This window comes from Bubalus bubalis, chromosome 20 (genome assembly GCF_019923935.1).
Source record: "Bubalus bubalis isolate 160015118507 breed Murrah chromosome 20, NDDB_SH_1, whole genome shotgun sequence".
In the NCBI taxonomy this organism is placed as follows: domain Eukaryota; kingdom Metazoa; phylum Chordata; class Mammalia; order Artiodactyla; family Bovidae; genus Bubalus; species Bubalus bubalis.
This window is the reverse complement of record NC_059176.1, coordinates 10,763,363-10,788,638: the sequence shown is the minus strand read 5'-3', so window position 1 is coordinate 10,788,638 and position 25,276 is coordinate 10,763,363. Positions and strand designations below refer to the sequence as shown.

Here is a 25,276-nt window from a genome sequence, read left to right as displayed (position 1 = left end):
CCTAATGACTCATGGTGGTGAACAATTTTTTTGTGGCTTATTGGCCTTTTGTATATTTTCCTTGGAGACATAGCTATTTGAGTCCTTTGCTTATTTTTAAATTGGGTTGCTTTTATTGTTGAATTGTAAGAATTTTTTATATATTCTGGATACAGTTCCCTTTAGTAGCTATGTGATTTACAGAGGTATTGTCTCATTCTGTGTGTTCTTTTTACTTTCTTTTTCCCTTTCTTTCTTTTTTTTTTTTTTTTTTTGGCCATGTCTTGCAGCTTGTGGGATCTTTGCTCCCTGACTGTGGGTCAAACCCGTGCCCCCTGTGGTGGAAATGCAGAGTCCTACCCACAGGATCACCAAGGAATTCCCTCTTTTTACTTTCTTAATAGTGCCAAAAATGATTTCCAAAGTGGTTGTATCATTTTGCATTCCCTTCAGTGATGAACATTTATGTATTTTTAAACCTTTTATTCATCAGTTTTCAGACTAACGAGGTGGTTCCCTAGTTATATTCCAAGAGAGATCCAATGAGTTCTTTTTTTTTTTTTCCTTTCCTCTAAGGGTCACAAATTCGTGGATTTAAATTTATGTTTCCTTATTATTTCAGATAGTAAAGAATCTGCCTACAATGCAGAAGACCTGGGTTTGATCCCTGGATTGAGAAGATCCCCCGGAGAAGGGAATAGCTACCCACTCCAGTATTCTTAGGACTTCCCTGGTGGCTCAAATGGTAAAGAATCTTCCTGTAATGTGGGAAACCTGGGTTCAATATCTGGGTCAGGAAGATCTTCGGGAGAAGGGAATGGCTGGCTACCCACTTCAGTATTCTTGTCTGGTGAATTTCATGAACTGAGGAGCCTGTCAGGCTATAATCCACGGGGTCAGAAAGAGTCAGACACAACTGAGCGACATTTTCACTTCACATAGTAAAATTAGTTTTATTTATGCTCACATTTTCCATCTTTTGTGAATGGAAATCTTTTCAGATTTGCTCCTGAGTCCCAAGTTGATGGGGCCACAGTTATTTTTCTTCTTTCTTTCTCTCTCTCTTTTTCTTTAGTTAAGGGAGCAGGTAGATTTTTTGTTTTTTAGTTCTTCCCAATACAAACTGGAACTTGGCATGCAAGTACCCCTCCTAAAGGCATCCCCCCCAACCCCAGCCACTCCCATTTGAGGCCACATGGCTCCCCACGAGGCAGCTCTCCACCCCACAGGGCCCCCCAGCCGCGCAGAAGCCCGAGTAGTGTGGCCACCAGTCAGCATTTGCAGCCTCCGGGTCAGAGCGGAGGCTCACTAGACCCTCTTCACCAGACCCTCAGCTACGCGTGTGTCTGCCAGGCTGGGGAGGAGCCGCCTGTGTGCGTGTGGCTGTGAGGGACATGAGGGGCCGGAGAAGCAATAAAGTAAACCAGATGTGGGTCTGGGGCTGGGTGGACATGGGGACAGGACCAGTCACGGCCCCTGCAAAGACCCATTCCTTCTTCTTTGCGGTGGTTTCGGTTCCGGACAGCTTCCAGCGTGTCCCCAAGGCTCACCACCTGCAAGTCGTCCTGGTCTAGGAGCTCATCCCGCTTGTGGATCTCCCCGCACTCTGAGATGCTCTGTTGCCCCTCCACAGGCTGGGGGACCTTCCTCCTGATGTACCTTCCAGGAGGTAGCCTGCGGTCCCGACCACAAAGTCCATGGGGATGTGACCTACAGAGTATAAGTGCGCACCACGGTCCAGGGCACAAGCCACAGGACGTCTTCACGGTGCAATGCGCTTCTCCGTCTGCCCCGCCCCCTGCCCACCGTGCATGTGCCCGGGAGAACCCCACAGCCATCACGCCTGGGACCCCTTCCACCTGGCCCCAGTAGTCTCTCATAGCTGCCTTACTTTGTTATATGACAAGATGTTCCAGAATCACCTTGTTCATTTCCTGCCTGACACCTGGAATTGATCATTCTCGATTTCTTTAAGAGAGAAACAGGGGCTTCCCAGGTGGCTCAATGGTAAAAGAATACCCTTGCCAATGAAGGAGACTCAAGAGATACCGGTTCACCAGTTCGATCCCTAGGTGGGGAAGATCCCCTGGAGAAGGAAATAGCAACTCCAGTATTCTTGCCTGGAGAATTCCATGGACAGAGGAGCCTGGAGGGCTACAGTCCATGAGGTCTCAGAGAGTCTGGAGGCGACTGAGCCGCAGGGCATGCAAGAGAGAAACAACATTTAGAGATCACAATCTGGTTTGCTCATTTATACTGATGGAATGTTGTTTCCAGTACTTTTCAGTGGATCTAGAGTTAACACAGTAAAATACATCATGAGTTTGTACTGATGCTTCTAGTCCAAATGAAGGCTATTTTAACTTTTCTAAAGTCAGATTGCTATCTCCTTGTTCCTACAGCAAAATCCTGGCTTCCAAAGGCAAGTGGAAGAAGATAAGATAAGCTGATAAGCAAAGCTCTAACAAAACACCAGACATTTATTGAGTGATCTGTATGTACCCTGGCCCCATCCAATCCTCACAACCAGCCTAGGACCCAGGCACAGAGAGGCTGAGGAAGCTGCCTGGTCACACAGCTAGTTCACAGCAAAGCCAGGATTCAGACCCAGAGCGTGGCTCCAGGGTGAGCCCCTCAACTCTTCCCTCCTTAACCACCTCCCTTTGCTTAAGATAGAAGGCACTGGGGGCCCCAAAGAGAGGAGTGATCATAGAGCTGAGAAACTGAGCGGAAGGAGAGATCACTTCCACAGTGGGCTAGGGACACTGGGAAGGTTTCTGTGATGTTTTGGATTCAGGGACAACACCTGCGCCATGCCAGTGACAGGCGAGATCCATCACACCTGAGACACAGTGGACCACATTCAGAAAGGTAAGAAAACCCATCCGTCATTAAAGCAGCACCTGGACATTTTGGGTATCTGACTTGCGTGTCTTGTTCTGCCCCACCCCAGCTGTGTTTGAGTGTGGAAGCGAGTAAGAATGCCCTATAGCCAGCAGAGTGAAACTCAGATGAGGGTACCCAAGAGGGAGTCCCATGACCTGCAAGGGCTGGGCCAGCCCATCTATGTGGGCCTGTCACCCGGGCCACCACAGTGGAATGGGGGCACCCTGTCTGCAGGAGTTTCATGAAGACATCAGTGTCATTCCCCTCTGGTGACTAATGTGGAAACAGACTGGGGAGAGACTTTCCAAAGTTCATGCAGCTACTAAGTGTAGATCATGACCTACATCTGATCATGACCTCAGGCCTCAGACCCCGGCCCCTTTCTTTGTGAAGTGCAGCCCAGGAACACAGGGTCTTTACATCCATGGTGGGTGTTTCCATTTCCTAGTGTTGCTGTAACAAAGTGCCACAAACTGGGTGACTTAAATGACCCAAATTGACTCATAGATTTTTTTTCTTTTTTTAACTTTTAACTTTATATTGGAGGGGCTTCCTTGGTGGCTCAGACAGTAAAAAATCTGCCTGCAATGTCAGAGACTCAGGTTAGATCCTTGGGTCGGGAAGATCCCCTGGAGAAGGAAATGGCAAATACCCACTCCAGTATTCTTGCCTTAAGAATTCCATGGACAGACGAGCCTGGTGGGCTACAGTTCATGGGGTCGCAAAGAGTCAGACAGGACTGAGCAACTTTCACTCCCAAGATAGGCAGTTAACAACGTTGATAGTTTCATGTGGAAGCAAAGGGATTCAGCCTACATATACGTATATCCATTCTCCCCCAAATTCTCCTCCTATTCAGGCTGCCACATAACACAGAGCGTAGTACTCTGTGCTACACAGTAAGTCCTTATTGTTGACTCAGTTCTGGAGGTCAGAAGTCTGAAGTCAAGGCGTTGGCAGGGTTGGCTCCTTCTGAGATGGTGAGGGAGAGGCTATTGCAGATCTTTCTCCCAGGAGCCAACAGCCTCAGGCGTCCTTGGGGTATTGATGATGGTCTCCATCTGTCTTCATGCACCTTCCTTCTGTATGTGTGTCTGTGTCCAAATTCCCACATTTAAATAAGCACACCAATCCTGCCGGATAATGACCCACCCTAATTGCCTCATTCATCAAGTTAAAGATTATATTTTTTCACTAAAGACCCTATATTGAAATAAGGTCGAATTCTGAGGTCCTGAGGGTAGGGACTTCAACATATGAATTTGGAAGGGACACAGCAGCTTACATCATTTGGGACGGGGGATGGTCCCTTCCATAGTGCCAGCGAGCTGGGCAGAACTCAAGCCTCAGTGGATACCTCCAGGCAGCTTAGTTCTCTCTGAAGCCCTCACTCAGCATTTTCCTGCCTCTCCTTCCGTGTGTGTGTGTGTGTGTGTGTGTGTGTGTGTGTGTGTTTCCTCTGTGCTGTGTCTGCTTTGTCTCTGATCATGAGCTGCGCTGGTGGCAGGGACCACATCTTGGTTATCTTTGGGCCCTCCTGCCAAGCCATGCTTTGCCAATTAAAAGTTCTCAGTACAGTGGGGCAACATTTTCCAGGACTTTATCTTAAGTAAACTCAAGCCTTCACCTGTGCTTCCCCTCTGCCAGCTTTATATATTTTAAAATAATTTGCAACCATTCTCATAAAAATTAATTCAGGGCAAAAGTCATTCAGTTCAGTTCAGTTCAGTTCAGTCGCTCAGTAGTGTCCGACTCTTTGCGACCCCATGAATCGCAGCACATCAGGCCTCCCTGTCCATCACCAACTCCCGGAGTTCACTCAAACTCACGTCCATCGAGTCAGTGATGCCACCCAGCCATCTCATCCTCTGTCGTCCCCTTCTCCTCCTGCCCCCAATCCCTCCCAGCATCAGAGTCTTTTCCAATGAGTCAATTCTTCACATGAGGTGGCCAAAGTACTAGAGTTTCAGCTGTAGCATCATTCCTTCCAAAGAAATCCCAGGGCTGATCTCCTTCAGAATGGACTGGTTGGATCTCCTTGCAGTCCTAGGGACTCTCAAGAGTCTTCTCCAACACCACAGTTCAAAAGCATCAATTCTTCAGTGCTCAGCTTTCTTCACAGTCCAACTCTCACATCCATACATGACCACTGGAAATACCATAGCCTTGACTAGATGGATCTTTGTTGGCAAAAGTCATTGATGCATGTTAAAATCTCTGGGTGAACATTATTGGGGAAAATGATATGAATACAGACTCAAAACCTCACAGCACATGAGAATTACAGATTACTTATCAATTACAAGGGCTTCCCCAGTGGCTCCGATGGTAAAGAATCCACCTGATCAATTAGAAAAAGAGACTAGAGATTTCTTAATAATTAAAAAGGAGAAAATCTGAGATACCACCTCAATGAGTGACTGTAGTTACCCTCACTGGGATAGGAGTGATTGATCCTACCAGCCCTGCCATGGGATGCAGTGGGAGGGATCCAACATTGTTCATGTTGCGTATTTGCAGAATATTTTTAACTTGAATATAATAATGAGGACAACCTTCAGACAAATCTAGATGGTGGAATACTCTATACAACAGCTTCTTGGTGACCTTAAAAAATGTTATTACCCTGAGAGATGAGGGTGGGCTAAGGAATTGTTACAGATTAGAGGTGACTAAGGACACATGACAACTGAATGTGGTATGAAATCCTTGTTGCCAGCCAGAATCAGGAGAAAGTTGCTAATTGGCTGGTGGCCCCCACACAGAGGTTTTCCTTGTGGCTCAGCTGGTAAAGAATCTGCCTGCAATGCAGGAGACCTGGGTTCAATCCCTGGGTTGGGAAAATCCCCTGGAGAAGGGAAAGGCTACCCACTCCAGTATTCTGGCCTGGAGAATTCTATGGACTGTATAGTCCATGGGGTCGCAAAGAGTCAGACACGACTGAGTGACTTTCACTTCACCCTACATAGAGGAGCACAGGATTAGACTGTGAAGCAAGACAGTGGTGGGTTCAAATCCCAACCCCGCCACTTTGTGAACATTGGGCAGATCATTTAATGACTTTCAGCCTTAATGTTTCCTAAACTGTAAAGTGGGATTTGACTAGGGAACCCATCTCTTCAGGTTGTTTTCAAAATTAAAGGTACTGATCTGTGTAAAGTACTTTATGGACTATTCATCCATCCTTCCATTCAATCCATTCAACATGGAGGGGTTACCAGTTCCAGACAGAGCGCTCAGCAGGTAGTAAAAGCACTCCCTGAGCAAGTGTGGATTCAAACCAATGCTGGCAGGGCTGTGCTCATGATAAATGCATACTAAAGGTACTAGGAAGAAGCAGCAAGCTCTGAGATGGCCTGACTCCTAGCTCAAAGCTGGACCATTCTGAGTGCCTGAATAGCTAGGGACCTAGTTATTCAACAGTTGTTCACTCTACAAGCATTTCCTGCACCAAATAGTCAAGCCTAGAACTGTGGGAGGAAATACAGGTGACAAGACAAGGATAGAGGAGCTGGAAGGGGAGCCAGGCAAGGAGACACGGGGCCCATAAGAGACTGATGAGACTTGGAGGAGAGACAGGGAGATGAGACAAGGTCCATGGTGAGACAGATGGAGATGATGCTCAGCATCAAGACCACCGTATGGACCCAATATCCAGGAAGGATGGAAGAAGTAGCTTCCTTCTCAAGTGAGTGGACATTTGAGTGACATTTTGCACATGTAAAACTTAAGGAGAGGTAGAGATGACATTTCTAATTTAAAAAATGAAACATTCATATGGAAGTCAAATAGCAGACAATGGCCATGGGAGTTTGGGGACTAGGCTAGGCAGAAAGGGTGTGTGTGGTGGGGGGGAGAGGCAGGGCATGGTTGGGGCTGGAGGGTAGGTAAACTGTCAAGGGCTTGAAAACATATTAAAGGAGGTTGGACTTTTATCAAATGGCATGAGAAAAGAATCAACTGGTTCTTCTCTGTAGGAGCAGGAAGGAGACCCTTTGGCAGAGGTGGGCCCTCTCAGGTGAGATAGCTAATGGATGATAAAGAGGAGAAGACCCTGAGCATGGCCTGGGTCTCAGCTGGGGGAGGGAGGGTGAGGAGAGCCAGAACTGCAACTCTGTCTTCTCCCTGGAAACCAGCTTCCTGGAAACCAAGCCCGTGGGATGGACCTGGGGGAAGGGCCTTGCTCAGGGCCCAAGTATAAGAGATAACACAGGACCAGCTCTCTTGATAGTGGAGGTGGGGAAGAGGGCCGCATTGGGTGGGTCCTCAGGATGAGGATTAACAAGTCTTACAAATCTAGATCATTCCACTCTAGTCTCTAGGCCTTTGCACTTGCTGTTCCTAGCAGCTGAGTTGGATCTCACTGTTTGCACAGCTGCCCCTTTATCAGCAAGCAGGTCTTATTCAAACGCCACCTCTGAAAGGCCTTTCCTGACCAACACCGTCATCTCGTCCTCCTCTCTCCCCACAACTCCTGCTCATTGTCCTGTCTTCCCCTGTTTTTAGATAGCACTTCTCACCATCCGAAATCACATTATTGGCTTGTAATTGTCTGTTTCCTCCCTCAGAATGTAATACACACCCGAAGGGTCTAACTGCATTCCCTATTTTCTCTCCATTATTTGGGACAGTACGTGACATTTGGCAGATGTCCAAAAGATAGTTGTCTGTAGGAACACATGGATACATGGGTGGATGGATGGATAGACGAACAGACAGATTTGCTGATTGCTTGATTGCTTCAATGTGATTCTGGGAGGGCACGGCCCTGCACTGGGCTTCCCTGGTGGCTCAGCGGTAAAGAATCTGCCTGCCAGAGCAGAAGATGCAGAAGACCTGGGTTTGATCCTTGGGTCGGGAAGATCCCCTGGAAGAGGAAATGGCAACCCACTCCGGTATCCTTGCCTGAGAAATCCCATGGACAGAGGAGCATGGTATGCTACAGTCCATGGGTGGCAAAGAGTCAGATACAACCGAGTGACTGGCACTTTCACTTTCAATGTGAAGGAAGCTGGGGTGATTGGAGAGTCAGCCCAGAATCTTAACTGAAGATAGACTTATTTGTTGGTGTGGTCCTTCTATTTCAGAAAAGTTTCAGAGTTGGACTTATCTTAGTGACCATGGAGTTTGCATGTGGTGAGAGAGGTAAAGAGTTGTTGTTCAGTTGCTAAGTCATGTCTGACTCCTTGAGAGCCCATGGACTGCAGCATGCCAACCTTCCCTAAGAGACTGGACCCCAAAACAAGGGATATAGAGGGGCTAGCCAAAAACCATATCCAGTCTACATAGATGGTTGGTGCGAACTGCACCATATTGAAACGTTGTTTCGAACTAGTTGCCAACATTTAAGAATCTCTTAAGACTTCAAATAAATTTACATATCTATTCACACTGAACCAAATGATTTGACACTATCAAACCTGCCTCACTGTAAGGCAAAAATTGGCTGGGCTGACTTGCATTTGCTCCCATTGGATCTAGCCTCTCACATGAGGTCGCTCTAAACACACCTACCTGGCCCGCTTCCTCATTCCCATCATAGGCCTGGCCCCAACAACCTTTAAATTTGCTTTTCTTCCTCTAATGCTCTAACTCATGATTCAAAGCAATGGTCCCCAACTCTCTAAATATGATGACCGCTTCTTAAAATAACTTTCCCCTGTAATTGTGAGATTAATACATGCTCACAGCAGGAACTTGAGAAGCATAGAAAAGCAATAGAAGATAATAGATATCACCCACCAGCCCGACCAAAATAAGATGTAACAAGAAACACTATTTTTTTTTTTTTTTCCAGAAACAGGGATGAAGAACTATGTCCTTCCCTCAACACATTGTTTCCCCAGAGCATTATCTCAATTACAGCAAACATACATTTTAGGGCATTGATGAGCTTATTGGAAATAAAGGAACTATTAAGGGCCATGATAAATAAATAAGCAAGTAAGTAAATGTATACCTGTCAGAGGGCTAAAACCAAAGCAAGGAATGGTAAATAGTAAGCAAGCTAATTCAGCAATAATTCTAAGGCATGGTTGTCCTGAGGTCAAAGACCTGTATCAGCACCACCAATGAGAATTTAAACGCTGCGCTCTTAGAAAGGTAGGGGACCTGAACCTGACAATCCACACGAGCCCTGAATCCCTAAAGATAGGCAAGAAAATTCAGTTCAGTTGCTCAGTTGTGTCCAACTCTTTGTAATCCCAGGGACTGCAGCACGCCAGGGTTCCCTGTCCATCACCAACTCCTGGAGCTTGCTCAAACTCATGTCTGTCAAATTGGTGATGCCATCCAACCATCTCATCCTCTGTCATCCCCTTCTCCTGCCTTCAGTCTTCCCCAGCATCCGAGTCTTTTCCATTGAGTTACCTCTTCACATCAGGTGGCCAAAGTATTGGAGCTTCAGCTTCAGCATCACTCCTTCCAATGAACATTCAGTACTAATTTCGGATTGACTGGTTTGATCTCCTTGCAGTCCAAGGAGCTCTCAAGTCTTCTCCAACACCACAGTTCAAAAGCATCGATTCTTTGGTGCTCAGCCTTCTTTATGGTCCAACTGTCACATCCATACATGACTACTGGAGAAACCATAGCTTTGACTAGAGGGACCTTTGGTGGCAAAGTAATGTCCCTGGTTTTTAATATGCCGTCTATGTTTGTCATAACTTTTCTTCCAAGCAGCAAGCATCTTTTAATTTCATGGCTGCAGTCACCATCTGCAGTGATTTTGGAGCCCAAGGAAATAAAGACTGTCACTGTTTCCATTGTTTCCCCATCTATTTGCCATGAAGTGATGGGACCAGATGCCATGATCTTAATTTTTTTAATATTGAGTTTTAAGCCATCTTTTTCACTCTCCTCTTTCACTTTCATCAAGAGACTCTTTAGTTCCTCTTCACTTTCTGCCATTAAGGGTGGTGTCATCCACATATCTGAGGTTGTTAATATTTCTCCTAGCAATCTTGATTCCAGCTTATGCTTCATCAAGTCTGGCATTTTGCATGATATACTCTGCTTATAAGTGAAATAAGCAGGGTGACAATATACAGCCTTGACATACTCCTTTCCCAATTTGGAACCAGTCCATTGTTCCATGTTTGGTTCTAACTGTTGCTTCTTGACCTGCATACAAATTTCTCAGGAGGCAGATAAAGTGGTCTGGTATTCCCATCTCTTTAAGAAAATTTTCCACAGTTTATTATGATCCGCACAGTCAAATGCTTTAGCGTAGTCAATGAAGCATAAGTAGATGTTTTTCTGGAATTCTGTTGCTTTTCCTATGATCCAGCAGATGTTGGCAGTTTGATCTCTTGTTCTGTCTTTTCTAAATCCAGCTTGTACATCTGGAAGTTCTCTGTTCACATACTGTTGAAGACCAGCTTGGAGGATTTTGAGCATTACTTTGCTAGTTTGTGAGATGAGTGCAATTGTGTGGTAGTTTGAACATTCTTTGGCATTGCCTTTCTTTGGGATTAGAGTGAAAAGATAGGCAAGAAAAGAAAAAAAAAAATGTCATAAAGTCAAATGATGTAAACAAACCCAGTTATTTCAGTAATAACAATAGATACAACAGGGGACTTTCCTGGTGGTCTAGTGGCTAAGACTCTATGCTCCCAATGCAGGGGGCCCAGGTTCAATCCCTGTTCAGGGAACTAGATCCCACATGCCACAACTGAGCTCGAATGCTGCAACTGAAGATCCTGTGTACAGTAACTAAGACCAGCACAGCATGAAATAAATAAAAAGGGACTAAATCACCACCAGCTAAAAGACAAAGATAGTCACATTAGATTTTCTTTTTAAATTAGCCATATATTAATATATGTGACTTGTTGACTACCCTGGAGGCTCAGATGGTAGGTAAAGCGTCTGCCTAAAATGTGGGAGACCCAGGTTCGATCCCTGGGTTGGGAAGATCCACTAGAGAAGGAAATGGCAACCAACTCCAGTACTCTTGCCTGGAAAATCCCATGGACGGAGGAGCATGGTAGGCTATAGTCCATGGGGTTGCAAAGAGTCGGACATGACCAATCAACTTCACTTTCACTTTTCATATTAATATAAGAAACAGGTGAAACTATATAGAAAGTTTATAAGTAAAAAGAGGATTAGAAACATACCAGATATTTTTTAAGAAAAAAATATGCAATATTAAAGAAGATCAACAGTGAGAAGACATTCAGTTCGCCAGTAAGATATGACAGTTGTACACTTGCCTTCATTTTATATAGCCTCAAAAATGTGAAGCAAGAGTTGAAAATAGCTAAAGGGAGAAATGGATAAATGTACCATGATGATAGGAAGTTTCAACACACATGTGTTAATTATTGAAATGTCAAATAGATGAAAAAATTAGTAAGACATAGAAGGTTTGAATTACAGTTGGCAGCCATGATTTAATGGACAAATATAGACTCTCCTAAAATTAAACAGCTCTTTGTTTCTTTCATTCTTCTCAAGAAATATGGAAACTTGTGTTTTAAGAGTCCTTGACATTTTTTAAACTCAATTTATATTGGGTTGGCCAGAAAGTTTATTTGGGTTTTTCTGTAAACATCATCTTATGGAAAAAACCCAAATGAACTTTTTGGCTAACCCAACAATTTAATTCCACTGTGGTCAAAAAGCATGGTTGAAATATACAGAGTTTATTAAACTACAAAACATTTGTCATTATGTTTCAAATAATCATTATCATATATATATTATATGTCCTCTAAGCATGATGGAGTTAAGAATGTTGATATAGATAATCCAAGGACAAATTTTAGTCATCCTCTATGTTTGGAAATGTGAAAGTAGACTTCAGATTGGCTAATGAATGAAAAAAAAAAGTAAAGTTTGAAATAATTTGAGTTGACTGATTCTGAATATATCACATGCTACTACTTCAGTTAAGTAGCAAGTATGATACTTTAAGGAGAAATCCATACCTTTCAATATTATATTAAAATGAAGGAAAAGCTGAAAATGTATAAACTAAAAAAAAGAAAGAAAAGAATACCCCCAGAAAAAGTAGAAAGGAGAAGACAATAAACATAGATCAGAAATTAATGAAATTGGGGGGAAAATGCTATAACAGAGCAGATCAACTAGGCTAAATATTGGTTCTTTGGAAAGATTAATAAGGTAGTCAAACTTCTGGTAAGACTAATTTTTTGAAAAAGCATATGTACACATGACAATGTTAGGAATTAAAATAGATTAAAACTATACTACAGTGAAGATCTAATAAAATTGTATACAAATCTTTTTGCCAAAAATTTGAATGCTTAAACATAATTCCAAAATTGATTCAGAAGGATTAAAAAGCCCCAGTTTTCTCAGAACTATTTAAAAAATGAATAAGAGGTTAACAACGGGAAAAAAGTAATTACAGATTTAAAAAAAAAAAAAAAACAAAAAACAGGGAAGTTCAACCAATCTTTCAAGCTCATCCCTGCTGCCAAGTCGCATCAGTCATGTCCGACTCTGTGCGACCCCATGGACTGCAGCCTACCAGGCTTCTCCATCCATGGGATTCTCCAGGCAAGAACACTGGAGTGGGTTGTCATTTCCTTCTCCAATGCATGAAAGTGGAAAGTGAAAGTGAAGTCACTCAGTCGTGTCTGACTCTTAGCGACCGCATGGACTGCAGCCTACCAGGCTCCTCCATCCATGGGATTTTCTGGGCAACAGTACAGGAGTGGGGTGCCATTGCCTTCTCCAAGCTCATCCCAGTCTTACACAAAATCTTCCAGAGATTAAAAAAATGCCTAACTCATTCTATGATGGTAATATAACCTTGATATCAAAATCATTCAGGGACAGTATGAGGAAGGAATATAGGATAGATCAAGCTAATTCATTAACATGAATGCAAAAGTCTTATCTAATGGGGTTGTGGGTTGCCATTCCCTTCTCTAGGGGATCTTCCTGACCTAGGAATCAAACCCAGGTCCCCTGCATTGCAGGCAGATTCTTTACCGTCTGAGCCCTAAAATATTACCAAAGTGAAATCTGGCAATATCTGAAAAAGAATGCATGAGGGCTAAGTTGGGTTTAATCCCCAAAATGCAAAAGTGATTTAATATTGGGAAAACATTATAAATATTCACTACTTTACCAGATTGGAATAAATCATCCCAGTATGTATAGAAATAAGACTTTGGAAAATTGAACACCCACTTGTAACCAATCATTTACACAAACACAAAAATATCTATCAAAATAGAAGTGGTATAAAGCTTCCTTGACAAGATAAATGTGTGTACCTAAATCCCCAGCCTTAACGTTGGTAAATTTGAACCTTTTCCTCAGAAATTAGAGCTATGAGAAGAGTGCCTTCAATCCCTACTTCTGCCCCAGAGGTCCTAACTAGCACAGTAAGACAAGAAAAAAGTGTCAAAGATATAATTAGAAAAAAAGAAATAAAACTGTCATTATTCACAGCTGATATGATTACTTACATAGGAAATTTGAAAGAATCTACAAATTATTAATGTTAATAAGAGCTCAGGAAAATAGATATATAAGGTCAATAATAATTTTTAAAAAGTGAATTCCATTTCTATACCCCAGTAACAAGCAATTAGAAACTGTAGCTTCACTTGGAGGGCATTATGCTAAGCAAAATATGTCAGACAGAGAAAGATAAATACTATATGATATCACTGGTAATATGGAATCTAAAAAATTCAACAAACTAGTGACTATAACAGAAAAGAAAAGCAGACTCACAGAGAACAAACCAGTGGTTACTACCTACTGTACAGCACATGGAACTGCTCAGTGTTCTGCGGCAGCCTGGCCAGGAGGGCAGTTTGGGGGAGGATGGATACATGTGCATGTATGGTTGAGTCCCTTTGCTTGTTCACCTGAAACCATCACAACAGTGTTAATTACCTATACTCCAATATAAAATAAAAAGTTTTTTTGTTTGTTTTTAAAAGCAAGTGGTCACGAGTGGGGAAGGGGAAAGAGGAAGTATAGGACTGGGGATATGGAAGATATAAACTATTGGGGGTAAGGTAGGCTCAAGGATATTCTAGAACATGGGAAATATAGCCAATACTTTGTAATAACTGTAAATGGAAAGTAACCTTTAAAAGTTGTCTGTAAAATTTAAAAATCTAAAAAAGTCATTTAATGAAAAAGAAAATATATTAACTTGAAAGAGAAAATGTAAGTTTCAAAAATGATTTTATTTGTAATAGCAACAGAAGAAAAGCTATGAGACCCCTACAGATAATTATTTTTTAAATGTGGAAGACTTTTATAGAGAAAAGTATATACTCTCAGAGAAAAATCGTTAAAGAGGTCATAAATAAATGGAGGAAGGTTTTCAGTTCATGGCCAGAAGATTTGATATGTCCCAGGTCTCAAATATCCCTAGATTGAGCCATAGACTTAATACAATGCCAATCAAAATCCCCACTGGATTTTTAAAGGAACTGAACAAGCCGATTCAAAGATTTATATGGAAGAACAAAGACCCAAGAATAGCCAAGACATTCCTGAAGAAGCATGAAGTGGGGCGATTCGCCCAGAAGATGTGGAGATTTGTTATTAAACTATGTGGATTATGGCAGTGTGTAACTGGCACAGAGAAACTGACCAGTGAAGCAGAAAAAAAAAAAAAAAAAACTCAGAAAGAAACCCAAGCACACTCGGTAACCTGATAACTGACTGAAGCAGCATTTCAGGCCACCAGCAAGAGGGAGAACTAGTCTGTAAGATGCTGGGGTGACTGGTATCCATAGGAGGGAAAAAACAAAAATAGATCCTCACCCCATGCTGTCCCTTAGGAAAACTAGATCCAGATGAAGGTGTACATAAGAAAGATACAGTATATTTATTTATTTTAAGAAATACATGCTTTAAAAACTTCTAAGAGATAATAGAGAATATTCTCATGACTTCCAGGTAAGGAAGTATTTTCTTATTTCTTAAAGAGATTTAAGAACAGTTCTAGGAAAGATTGGTAAATACACAACTTAAGTAAAATCAAGAACTGTTGTTCAAATTCACCTTCAGCAAACAAAGCACAAACTGGAGGGAGATAATGGACACACTTTAATAAACAAAGGATTACCATCCAGGATACAGAATTCCTGTAATCCAAGGAGGAAAAAGACAAACAGCCTTACAGAAACCATTCTGATCAAGGAATCCTCCCATCCTCTGAGGTGTAAGTAGAGTGGCACTTCTGCTTTCTGGTGATCTCTGAGTTTTGTCCTAGGAGGAAGTTAAAAACCTGAGTCCTCTGACTTGAAGAAATGGAGCCCTTTGCTTTGAGGAAGGTTTCCAAGTTGGGGCAACAACTCTGCTTCCCGAGAGGTTGTAGGTAGCCGGCTACAGAGGAGAAACAGGTTAGGACAGGGGATGTTGCCGGATGATTTATGGGAGATAAGCAAAACTGTTTTGTAAATAGGAAAATCAAAAGTCTGTTTTTATTGCTTTCTAGAATTATATTGGACTTCCCTGATGGCTCAGATGGTAAAGCGTCTGCCTACAATGCAGGAGACCCAGGTTCGATCCCTGGGTTGGGAAGATCCTCTGGAGAAGGAAATGGCAACCCATTCCTTGCCTGGAAAATCGCATGGACAGAGGAGCCTGGTGGGCTACAGTCCATGGGGTTGCAAAGAGTCGGACACAACAGAATTATATTAATGGGATTAAGATATAGGCAAAGTATTTTAGAAAAGAAGGGCGATTTTTATCAATGGTGGGGGTGGGGTCCCTGCCCAGTGATGAGTTAACAGCTTCTGGAACTGGGTCGAGCTGGGTCTTACAGTGAGCTGGGAGCCCTGAAGGACAAAGGAGGGGAAGAAGTGTCAGATGAGCATCACGAGCGCCATTGTTGTTCAGTCGCTCAGTCGTGTCCGACTCTTTGCGACCCTATGGCCTGCAGCACTACGAGCACCCCGGGAGAAGCTTTTCCAGAGTCCCAGCGAAAGTGAAAAGTGAAAGTGAAGTTGCTCAGTCATGTCCAACTCTTTGTGACCCTGTGGGCTGTAGCCTACCAGGCTCTCGGTCCGTTGCCATTTCCTTCTCCAGGGGATCTTCCTGACCCAGGGATCGAACCCAGGTCTCCCACATTGTAGGCAGATACTTTACAGTCTGAGCCACTGAGTCTCAGGGATCTAGCCTGCAAACTGAGATGTCAGATACAGGAGCATTCCTGCCTGGGGCCAGCAGGGTGACCTCAGGCAGGTTCAGAACGCTGAGCATCAGATTCCTCTCCTGCAAAAATGGGGTGATAACACCTTCCCCTCCCCGCCAGGATGTGATGAGATATGACCTGTGTTACTTGGGTAACCCGAAGCCTTGTACGCAGTCGGTGCTCAGTCAAGTTCCATGGGCTCCTTCTCCCTTGGGAGCCTAGTGACAGATGCTGTGCATTCAGTTCCTTTCTCCTGCCTCCCTCTTCACTCCTCCCCTTCTCCACAGTCATCCCTTTTCAATTGTCATCAATGTTTAACCAGCTGTTTTTCCCTAGGTAAACTGACTTCCAAACCCCAAATGGAGAAGCAAGTGAATACATCACAATGCACACAACTGTTATTGTTCATTGCTCAGCTGCACTCAACTCTTCTCGACCCGTGGACTGCAGCACACCAGGCTTCTCTGTCCTTCACTATCTCCTGGAGTTTGCTCAAATGCATATCCATTGAGTTGGTGATGCCATCCCACCATCTCATCCTCTGTTGCCCTCTTCTCCTCCTGCCCTCAGTCTTTCCCAGCATCAGGGTCTTTTCCAAGGAGTCGACTCTTCACGTCAGGTGGCCAAAGCATTGAAGCTTCCATTAGGGCTATGATAGATGGAAGGGACCACTGAGGAATTATACACTATGTTCGCAATAAAAATTGACATCAATAAAATAGATGATCACAGTAATGAAATTTGCTGCCATTTGACCAGCACTGAACCCAGAATCTGAGCTAAATATACTGCACATTTTTCCAATTTAGTCTTCATTCCATTCCTAGGACCCAGGCAGGCACTGTTCTTATGCCTATCTTGCAGATGTGAAAACCGAAGTTACAGAGAGGTTGTATATCTCGCCCAAGGTCACCGGCTTATTGGAGTAGGAATCATACTTTTTCTGCAGATCTGTCAGTCAGCTGAGCACAGTGGTTATGCTGAGTGGTTGTGTGTAACTTGGCACAGAGGTTGGGAAGGTGACCCCGGGCTCACATCCCAGCTCAAGCCTTACCCCCTTCCACCTTTGGAACCTGAGGCACGTGACTGCTCTGAGACTCAGCTGTTCTCACGTGTAAAATAGGAGCCAACAGAAGCTTCAGAGCATTTTTGCAAGGATTCTATCAGATAAAAATATCTAGTGATGTGTCTGGTGGTCTAGTGGCTAAGACTCCATGCTCCCAATGCAGGGAGTCTGGTGTTCAATCCCTGGTCAGCGAACTAGATCCTACATGCCGAGCCTAAGACTCAGCAGAGCCAAATAAATAAATACTAAAAAAAAAAAAAAAAAAAATCTAAAGAGCTTAGCACAGTGCCTAGCACATAATCTGTGAGGATTAAATGAGTTAATACGTGTGAAGCAATTGGAGCCGTACTTGAGTCCAAGGAGTAACTGTTGCCTAAGTGCTGGCTTTTATTATTGTCCTTGTTGATGCCAAGACCATCCAGATTACGGACAAGCCCCTTCACCAAGGACCCAAGGTGTGCTTAGGGGCCATATGAACGTATCAACTGGGTCAAAGCCTCAGCACACACAGACCCCTTCCAGCCCATGATATCTTGGGGGAAAAAAAAATCAGATTCTACACACAAAAAATCTGAATACTATCCAACTTCTCTTGAAAAGCTAGATCTGGCAGTTCTGGGCTCACATTCCTGTCAACAGCTGTTCATCCTCTCTTTGTAGCTGGCATGTTTGACGCATGTAGCTTCAGTGGGGGAATGTCACCCGCCTGGGCCCTTTAAAGGCTGGAGTCTGTAACCCCTGGAGGAAGTGTGCCAGGAGCCCAGGTGTGCCTTGCACAGCCTGAGAAGGGTAAGGAGGGCTTTAGGAGATGATTTTTGTTTTTTTGCTTTTGTTTTTAATTCTGAGGCTTAGGGACTTCCCTGGTGGTCCAGTGGCTACAACTCCACACTCGCAATGCAGGGGGCCCGGGTTCCATCCCTGGATAGGGAACTAGATCTCACATGAGGCAACTGATATGCGGTGCAGCCAAGTAGATAAATATTTAAAAATAAATAGATTCTGAGACATAGCAGATGTATTCAAGAGCATAAAATATGTACACTTAGTTTAAAGAAAATGCACGCCCATTTACTTCTACTCCGGCTGAGAAATTGAATGTTACCAGTAACTCAGAGCCTTGGTTCTCAGCCTGGTCCCTGACCAGCATCAGCCTCACCTGGGGTTTAGCTGGAAAGACAGCATCTCCCGCCCCTCCAGGCCCATAGAACCAGGTGACTTGTGTGCACCTCAGAGCTGGAGAAGGGCTGCTTTTGGGGTCCTGTGTCAGTGCAAGTTCCCCATTTCCTCCCCCACAGCTGAAGCTCCTGCATCCACCTCGAGTTTAGCTTTACCACCTGGGTAGGTATCTCCCTACCGCATTGTTTGGTTTTGAATCTGATGCAAAGGAAGGGCCCTGTGCTTGCTGCAAGCTGAGTGCTGGGCACTGTCTCTGGGACACACTCACTTCAGCTTCTCTGCAGGCTCCCTGGAGGGGACGTTGGGGCGCAGGCATCTCCGTGGGGCCTCTGGAGGGGTCGTCATGTGACCCAGGGATGGGGCAGGCAAGGATCCCACCTGTATTTCCGGTGTACACGCTCAGGAGTAGGTCACAGCAGAACGGTGGGGGGTGATAGGGTGATAGGAGTGTTCTGGCTGAACGTGGGCCCTGCCCTGGAGGGCAGGAGCTCCACCCGCTCCCGGTCAAGAGCATGTGGGAAGCAGCCAGGCGCACCACACAGGACCTTGCTGGTGGGATCCTAGGCTGCTCTGGAGGCCCCATGGAGGTTGAGCATCAGCCCCAGGGACAACCAGCCAGCTGAGTGCAGGGCGACTCAGGCTTTCCTGGTTTCCTCCTCTCCTTTTCTCCCATCCTAGTGAACTCTCATCTTTAAAAATCTCTTCTCTAACCTGGTGGGAATTTTTTATTTTTTTAAAGGATGTGAAATCAGAAGTGTGTGTTCCTCTTACCCTTTAACCCAGAACTCTTTGGCCAGGTGTTTGAACAATGAAGAGGGTTTGGAAGGCCCCTGAGGAGCAGCAGGCTTCCTACAGGGCTGGAGCAGGGGAAGAAGAGGATGGTGTTGGCTCTCCTAGGGTCACGTGACAAAGGACCACAGACTGGGTGGCTTAAAGCAATGGAATGTGTTTTCACATTGGCCTGGAAGCTGGAAGTCTGAAACCTGGAAGGTGTCAGCAGGGCCCTGCGTGTTTCCCCATGTTGTGAGACAGGGCTCTTCTCAGGTCCTCCCTAGCTTCCAGGGGCTGCCAGCAGCCCTTGGTGGTCCTTGGAGGTGTGTTACTCTAACCTCTGTCTCTGTCCTCAGAAGGCCTTCTTCCTGTGTCCCTGCGTGCCCTCTTTTCTTTTCATAAGGACACCAGTCATTGGATTTGAGGCCCACCCTATTCCAATAAGACCTCACCTTCACGAATGACATCTGCAAAGACCTTGTTTCCAGATAAGGTCACATTCTGAGGTTCTGGCTCTGAATTCGTGGGTACACTGTGCACCCCACTACGGATGGTGTGGCTGGAACTTGGGGTGATGGGAGAGGGCGCATGGGATGCTGGTCGCACGTTGTTCTGCACCCATGGAGGGGTTTAAGCATAACGGCCACGCTGCCCTCTTCCCGACGTTCTTCCCCATCTCCACCTTCCTCTCTGCCTGTGAGAACCCATCGTTCCAAGCTCTCGTCAGTGCCTCTGCAGAACCATCTCTGACCAGCCCTGAGGAGTTCACCGCCTGGCCTCCTCTTCCCTCCCCACCACCCACCCAGCCCTGAGTTCTCCTGGGCTTCCCGGCTCATGACCTGTCATGACCTGTGGACGCGTCCATCTCTCCTCCTTGGATAGGAGTTCTCAGGGTCAGGGCCATCTCTCATTGATTCCTGTATCCTCTGCTCCTGGAAAGGCTGGGGACAGCATGGATGGGAAGCGTGAGATGAGCCTCAGCCCCATCAGGTGCTGACCTGTCAGGGTTCGTTTCCTTGGTGGTTGCTTTTCTGCATTCATAAGAGTGTGGTTTTTCCTGATCAGAGATTCTTTTCATTTTTTTTGAAAATGAACTTCCTTTAATATTTTTTGTTTTTGGCTGCACCACCCAGCATGTGGGATCTTAGTTCCCTGAGCAGAGATCAAACCCACAACTCCCTGCATTAGAAGTGTGGAGTCTTAACCACCGGACCACCAGGGAAGTCCCTAAGCTTCCTTCTAAATATGCGGCTATCCCTCAGCTGCAGAAGAAAGGATGTTCTTCTTTGAAGCCTGGGTGACCTGTGAATCCAGCCCCCAAACTCCCTCCTGCCTCACCTTCTGCCAGCAGCCCCACCGCTGCCCACCGCAGAGACCCCTCAGTCCTCAGCCCTTCTTTGACGACAAGTCCCGTGTTTCCAAGACAAGGCTCGGTCATAAAACCAACTGTCCGCAGCCATTTAGGCCCAGGCATGGTTAATGCCAAAATTGGCTTCCAAATTGACAGTTAATGAGGGAAAATGACGAGGGGGCATGTTAACAGATGCAGGCTCAAGGTAATAAACAGGCCATTAAAACCAGGTAGTAAACAGCTTGCCAAGGACCATTTATGAATTTATTTTTTTGAAGGGGAAAAAAAATTAACCAACAAGGTTCTTCTCCTTGGGTGACTGGGTCTGACTGGCAGTAGGAAGAAGGGAGAGATTCCTGAGAAGGTCAGAGCTAGAGGGGTTGGTTGGGAGGCCCTCCCGGGAAGCCCCTTAGGCTGGGATGTACCTGGGCAGTGGGCTCGCTGCAGACTCAGAGTCAGAGCTCTGGTCCCATCAGTTCCACACACCCCTGGGGGCTGTGTGTGGTGTCAGGCATCCCATCACAGATCCGAGCCGAGCCCTCTCTCTGACACCTCACGCCGGAGAAGTAACCTGATTTTTCTGGCCTTGGTGTTCCCACTGCAAAGATGGGGAGGGACTCCATGTTCTTCTCAAGGCCTTGTCCTGAATTAAATACTGCTCTCCCCAACTCATATCTTTTCTAGAAACTCAGAATGCCACATTTTTTTTTTTTAAATTAAAGTGCAGTTCATGGGGTCGCAAAGAGTCAGACAAGACTGAGCGACTGAACTGAACTGAACTGTTGGTTGATTTACCATGTGCTGGTTACAGGTGTACAGCAAAGTGATTCGGTTGTACATAGATATATATGAATATATAAAGAATATATATGTGTGTATTCTTTTTCCAGATTCTTTTCCATTATAGGTTATTATAAGGTATTGAATATAGTTCCCTGTGCTCTACAGTAGGATCTTGCTGTTTATCTGTTTTATAGATAGTAGTGTGTATCTCGGAGAAGGCAATGGCACCCCACTCCAGTACTCTTGCCTGGAAAATCCCATGGATGGAGGAGCCTGGTGGGCTGCAGTCCCTGGGGTCTCGAAGAGTCAGACACGACTGAGCAACTTCACTTTCACTTTTCACTTTCATGCATTGGAGAAGGAAATGGCAACCCACTCCAGTGTTCTTGCCTGGAGAATCCCAGGGACGGGGGAGCCTGGTGGGCTGCCGTCTATGGGGTCACACAGAGTCGAACACGACTGAAGCGACTTAACAGCAGCAGTAGCAGCAGCAGTGTGTATCTGCCGGTTCCAAACCTGTAGCTTATCTCACCTTCCCCCTTTCCCCTTTGGCAACTGTTAGTTTGTTTTCTATTTTTAACATTTTTGACTACTCTAGGTCTTCATTGCCATACTTGGGCTTCCCTAGGTGCGGCGCGCAGGCTTAGCAGTTGTGGTGTGTGGGCTTAGTTGCCCAGTGGCCTGTGAGATCTTAGTTCCCCGACCAGGGACTGGATCCACATCCCCTGCATTGGAAGGCGGATTCTTAACCACTGGACCACCAGAGAAGTCCCCATTCGTTTGTTTTCTATGTCTGTGATTCTGTTTCTATCTTGTAAATAAGTTTGTGACATTTCTTTTTAGAGTCCACTTTTTTGTGCTAAGAGTCGGACTCGACTGAGTGACTTCACTTTCACTTTTCACTTTCATGCATTGGAGAAGGAAATAGCAACCCACTCCAGTGTTCTTGCCTGGAGAATCCCAGGGACGGCGGAGCCTGGTGGCTGCCGTCTATGGGGTCGCACAGAGTTGTACACGACTGAATCGACTTAGTAGCAGCAGCAGCAGCGTAGCTCAGTTGGTAAGGAATCCTCCTGCAATGCAGGAGACTGCAGTTTGACTCCTGGGTAGGGGAGATCCTCTGGAGAAGGGATAGGCTACCCATTCCAGTATTCTTGGGCTTCCCTTGTGGCTCAGCTGGTAAATAATCCGCCTGCAATGCAGGAGACCTGGGTTCATTCCCTGGGTTGGGAAGATCCCCTGGAGAAGGGAAAGGGGACCCACTCCAGTATTCTGGCCTGGATAATTCCATACAGTCCACAGGGTCCCAAAGAGTTGAACACAACTGAGCGACTTTTCACTTTTTGGAAATAGGGTTGTTGCAGATATAACTAGTTAAGATGAGCTCGTACTGGCATAGGATGGGCCTTAAGCCAATATGATTGGGGTCCTTACAAGAGGAGAAGAAACACACAGCGGGGCAGACCGCAGGGTGACAGAGGCAGAACTTGGAGTGATGTGTCTACAAGCCAAGGGACACCCAGGGTTGCTGGCCACCACCAGAAGCCAGGAGAGGCGAGGAAGGGAGAGGGAGCCTGGCCTTGAAATACCTTGGTTTCAGACTTGCAGCCTCCACCACTGTGAGACTGTACATTCCTGCTGTTTTCAGCCTCCGTTTGTGGTGCTTTGTTAAGGCAGCCCTGGAAACAACTACAGGCCTCCGGCTGTACAGACCTCTGTGTGGGATGCTTGCTCCTAAAGTCCTCAGCAGACAAAGGTGAATTTCTGGAGGACGGCTGTAGAGTATTTGCCTTTTCCTGTGGTTCACAACTAGGGATGGTTTTGCCTTCATGGGACATTTGCAGCATCTGGGGATATTTTTGATTATCACCACTGCAGTATGGGGTGCAGTGTGCTCCTAGAATCTTGTGGGTAGAGGCCAGGGAGCCTGCTTCCCATTGTACAAAGAATTACCCAGGCCAAAAGGCTGCTAGTGCTGTGATAATCCCTGAAGAGCCAGCCGCCGGGTGAGGGATCTGCAGAGACCGAGAGCCCATGTCTGCCCTCCCAGCTGCAGCTGATGATTGATGCCACCCACTCCCCAGCAAAGACATGTCCATTGGTGAAAAGGGTCTTTTTTTAAAAAATGTAAATTGTTTTCTTAGAAAAATGTATATTTATTTGGCTTCGCCAGTCTTACTTGCAGCATGTAGGATCTTTGATCTTTGTTGCAGCTTGTGGGATCTTTAGCTGTGGCTCGAGAACTCAGGTATGGCATGTGGGATCTAGTTCCCTGACCAGGGATCGAGCCTGGGCCCCTCTGCGTCCAGAGTCTCAGCCACTGGACCACCATGGGAGTCCTGAAAGAGTCTTTGTAGATGTAACTACATTAAGAATCTCAAGATGAGATTCTCCTGGATCGTCCAGGAGGGCCTTCAATCCAGTGAAAAGTGTCCTTTCAAGAGACAGAAGAGAGAGAATAGCATTGAAACATGTATATTAAAATATGTGAAATAGATCACCAGTCTAGGTTTGATGCATGAGACAAGGTGCTCAGGGCTGGAGCACTGGCATGACCCTGAAGGATGGGATGGGGTGGGAGATGGGAGGGGGGTTCAGGATTGGGAACACATGTACACCTATGGCTGAATCATGTCAATGTATGGCAAAAACCACTACAATATTGTAAAGTAATTAGCCTCCAATTAAAATTTAAAAATAAAAAAAAGAGAGACAGAAGAGGAGGAGAGAGGAGGCCATATGAAGAGGGAGGGAGAGAGTGGACACAGGAACTCTCATTCTCCTATTTTACAGGTAAGAAAACTGTGACTCAGAGAGGCCAGGAGGAGGTGGAAGTGGGAAGCAAACTCTTTGCTCCTGGCCTGGGCACTTGATCTCAACACCGGGCTGTCAGACATGGGGAGCCATTCACTGCCCTGTCTTTGGCCCGCTCATCAAGCCAGCTCTTCATCATAGAGACCTTGCCCAGCCCCGCAGCTCCATGGGAGCCAGGTCAGGCGCAGAATAATTACAACGCCAGCAAGGAACAGTTGCCGGCATCTGCTCTGCATCAGGCACTGTGCACTGTGCGTGTCCACGAGTTAGCTCATTGCCTCTATAGAGCCTGAGGCTCTATAAAGCAGCGGCTATTATTGTTCTCATCCTATTCTACAGATGGGAAGATGGAGGCTTCCAGTGCAGACCTGTTTGGCCAGCTTTCATGATCTCGAGTGTCCCGTTTTGTAGCAAGCACCTTTGAAAGGAAGACAGGACATTGGCCAGAACATTTGCACGTGGCTTCAACATGACCATCCAGTTCCCAACTGTGATGCTCTTAAAGGTCATCGTTCGTAGCTCTTCGTACATTACTTAACCATGGAATTTCACACACTAGAATGGAACCTCCCTGAGGGCAGGGACCAGACTTAGCAAGGACAAGCTCAGTTCGTATTAGAGGAGTAATGAAGTTTCTCTGTCTCTCTACCACACTCTGGACTCTACAGGGTCAGGGCTTGTCTCCAGACCCCGGCATCCAGCACAGGTTAAAACCCCACCCCTAGGTGTCTAAAGACCACTAAGCCCTGGCCGAAACATAAATGTGGAGGAGACAGAAACCCTGGGAGGAGGTCCTCCTGAAACAAACACCCCCATTTCGGGGCCTGATATATGTGAATGAAAATGGTGTTTAATTGGCTAAAACCAGAGCTGTCATCACCTAATCAGAGAGCTTGAAAATAGATTTTCAGCACCTTCCGCTTGTGCTGGGGACAGTGGTGCAGTGGCTCCGGGAGTCCGGGGCTGCTGGAGACAGCAGCAGGCGTCCGTCTGTCTGGGGAGCAGCTGGACGTTTGGTTATTCAATCAGGGGAGTCCAAAGCATCGGAGCGAGCCCAGGGAGGGGGGAGGCAAGGAAGCCTTCATTTCTGGGAAAGCCAACAGCCCCATTCGTTTCTTTTGCCTCAATAATGGTCATCATTGTTCCTTTGGGCCCAGCACTTTATAGTTTCCAAAGCGCTTTCACATTCACAGGTCTTCCCTATGTGTCCACAAAGGAGGTCAGGCAGGATTGTCACCCCGGCGTTATGGTTAAGGGAACCGAGTCGCATGCGAGGCAGCCTGCCGTGAGCTTCAGTTGCTTCCAA

General features: G+C 45.6%; 1 long non-coding RNA gene and 1 other non-coding gene across 2 annotated transcripts; both read left to right on the top strand.

Moving 5' to 3' along the window:
- The first annotated feature begins 510 nt into the window (after window positions 1-510).
- On the top strand, window positions 511-25,074 carry LOC123330789. Its single transcript, XR_006546957.2, has 3 exons — window positions 511-724; window positions 2,382-2,850; window positions 24,310-25,074. It is a non-coding gene; the product is annotated as an uncharacterized LOC123330789 (long non-coding RNA).
- On the top strand, window positions 15,325-15,396 carry TRNAC-ACA. The gene has a single exon. It is a non-coding gene; the product is annotated as a tRNA-Cys (tRNA).
- Window positions 25,075-25,276: the final 202 nt, after the last annotated feature.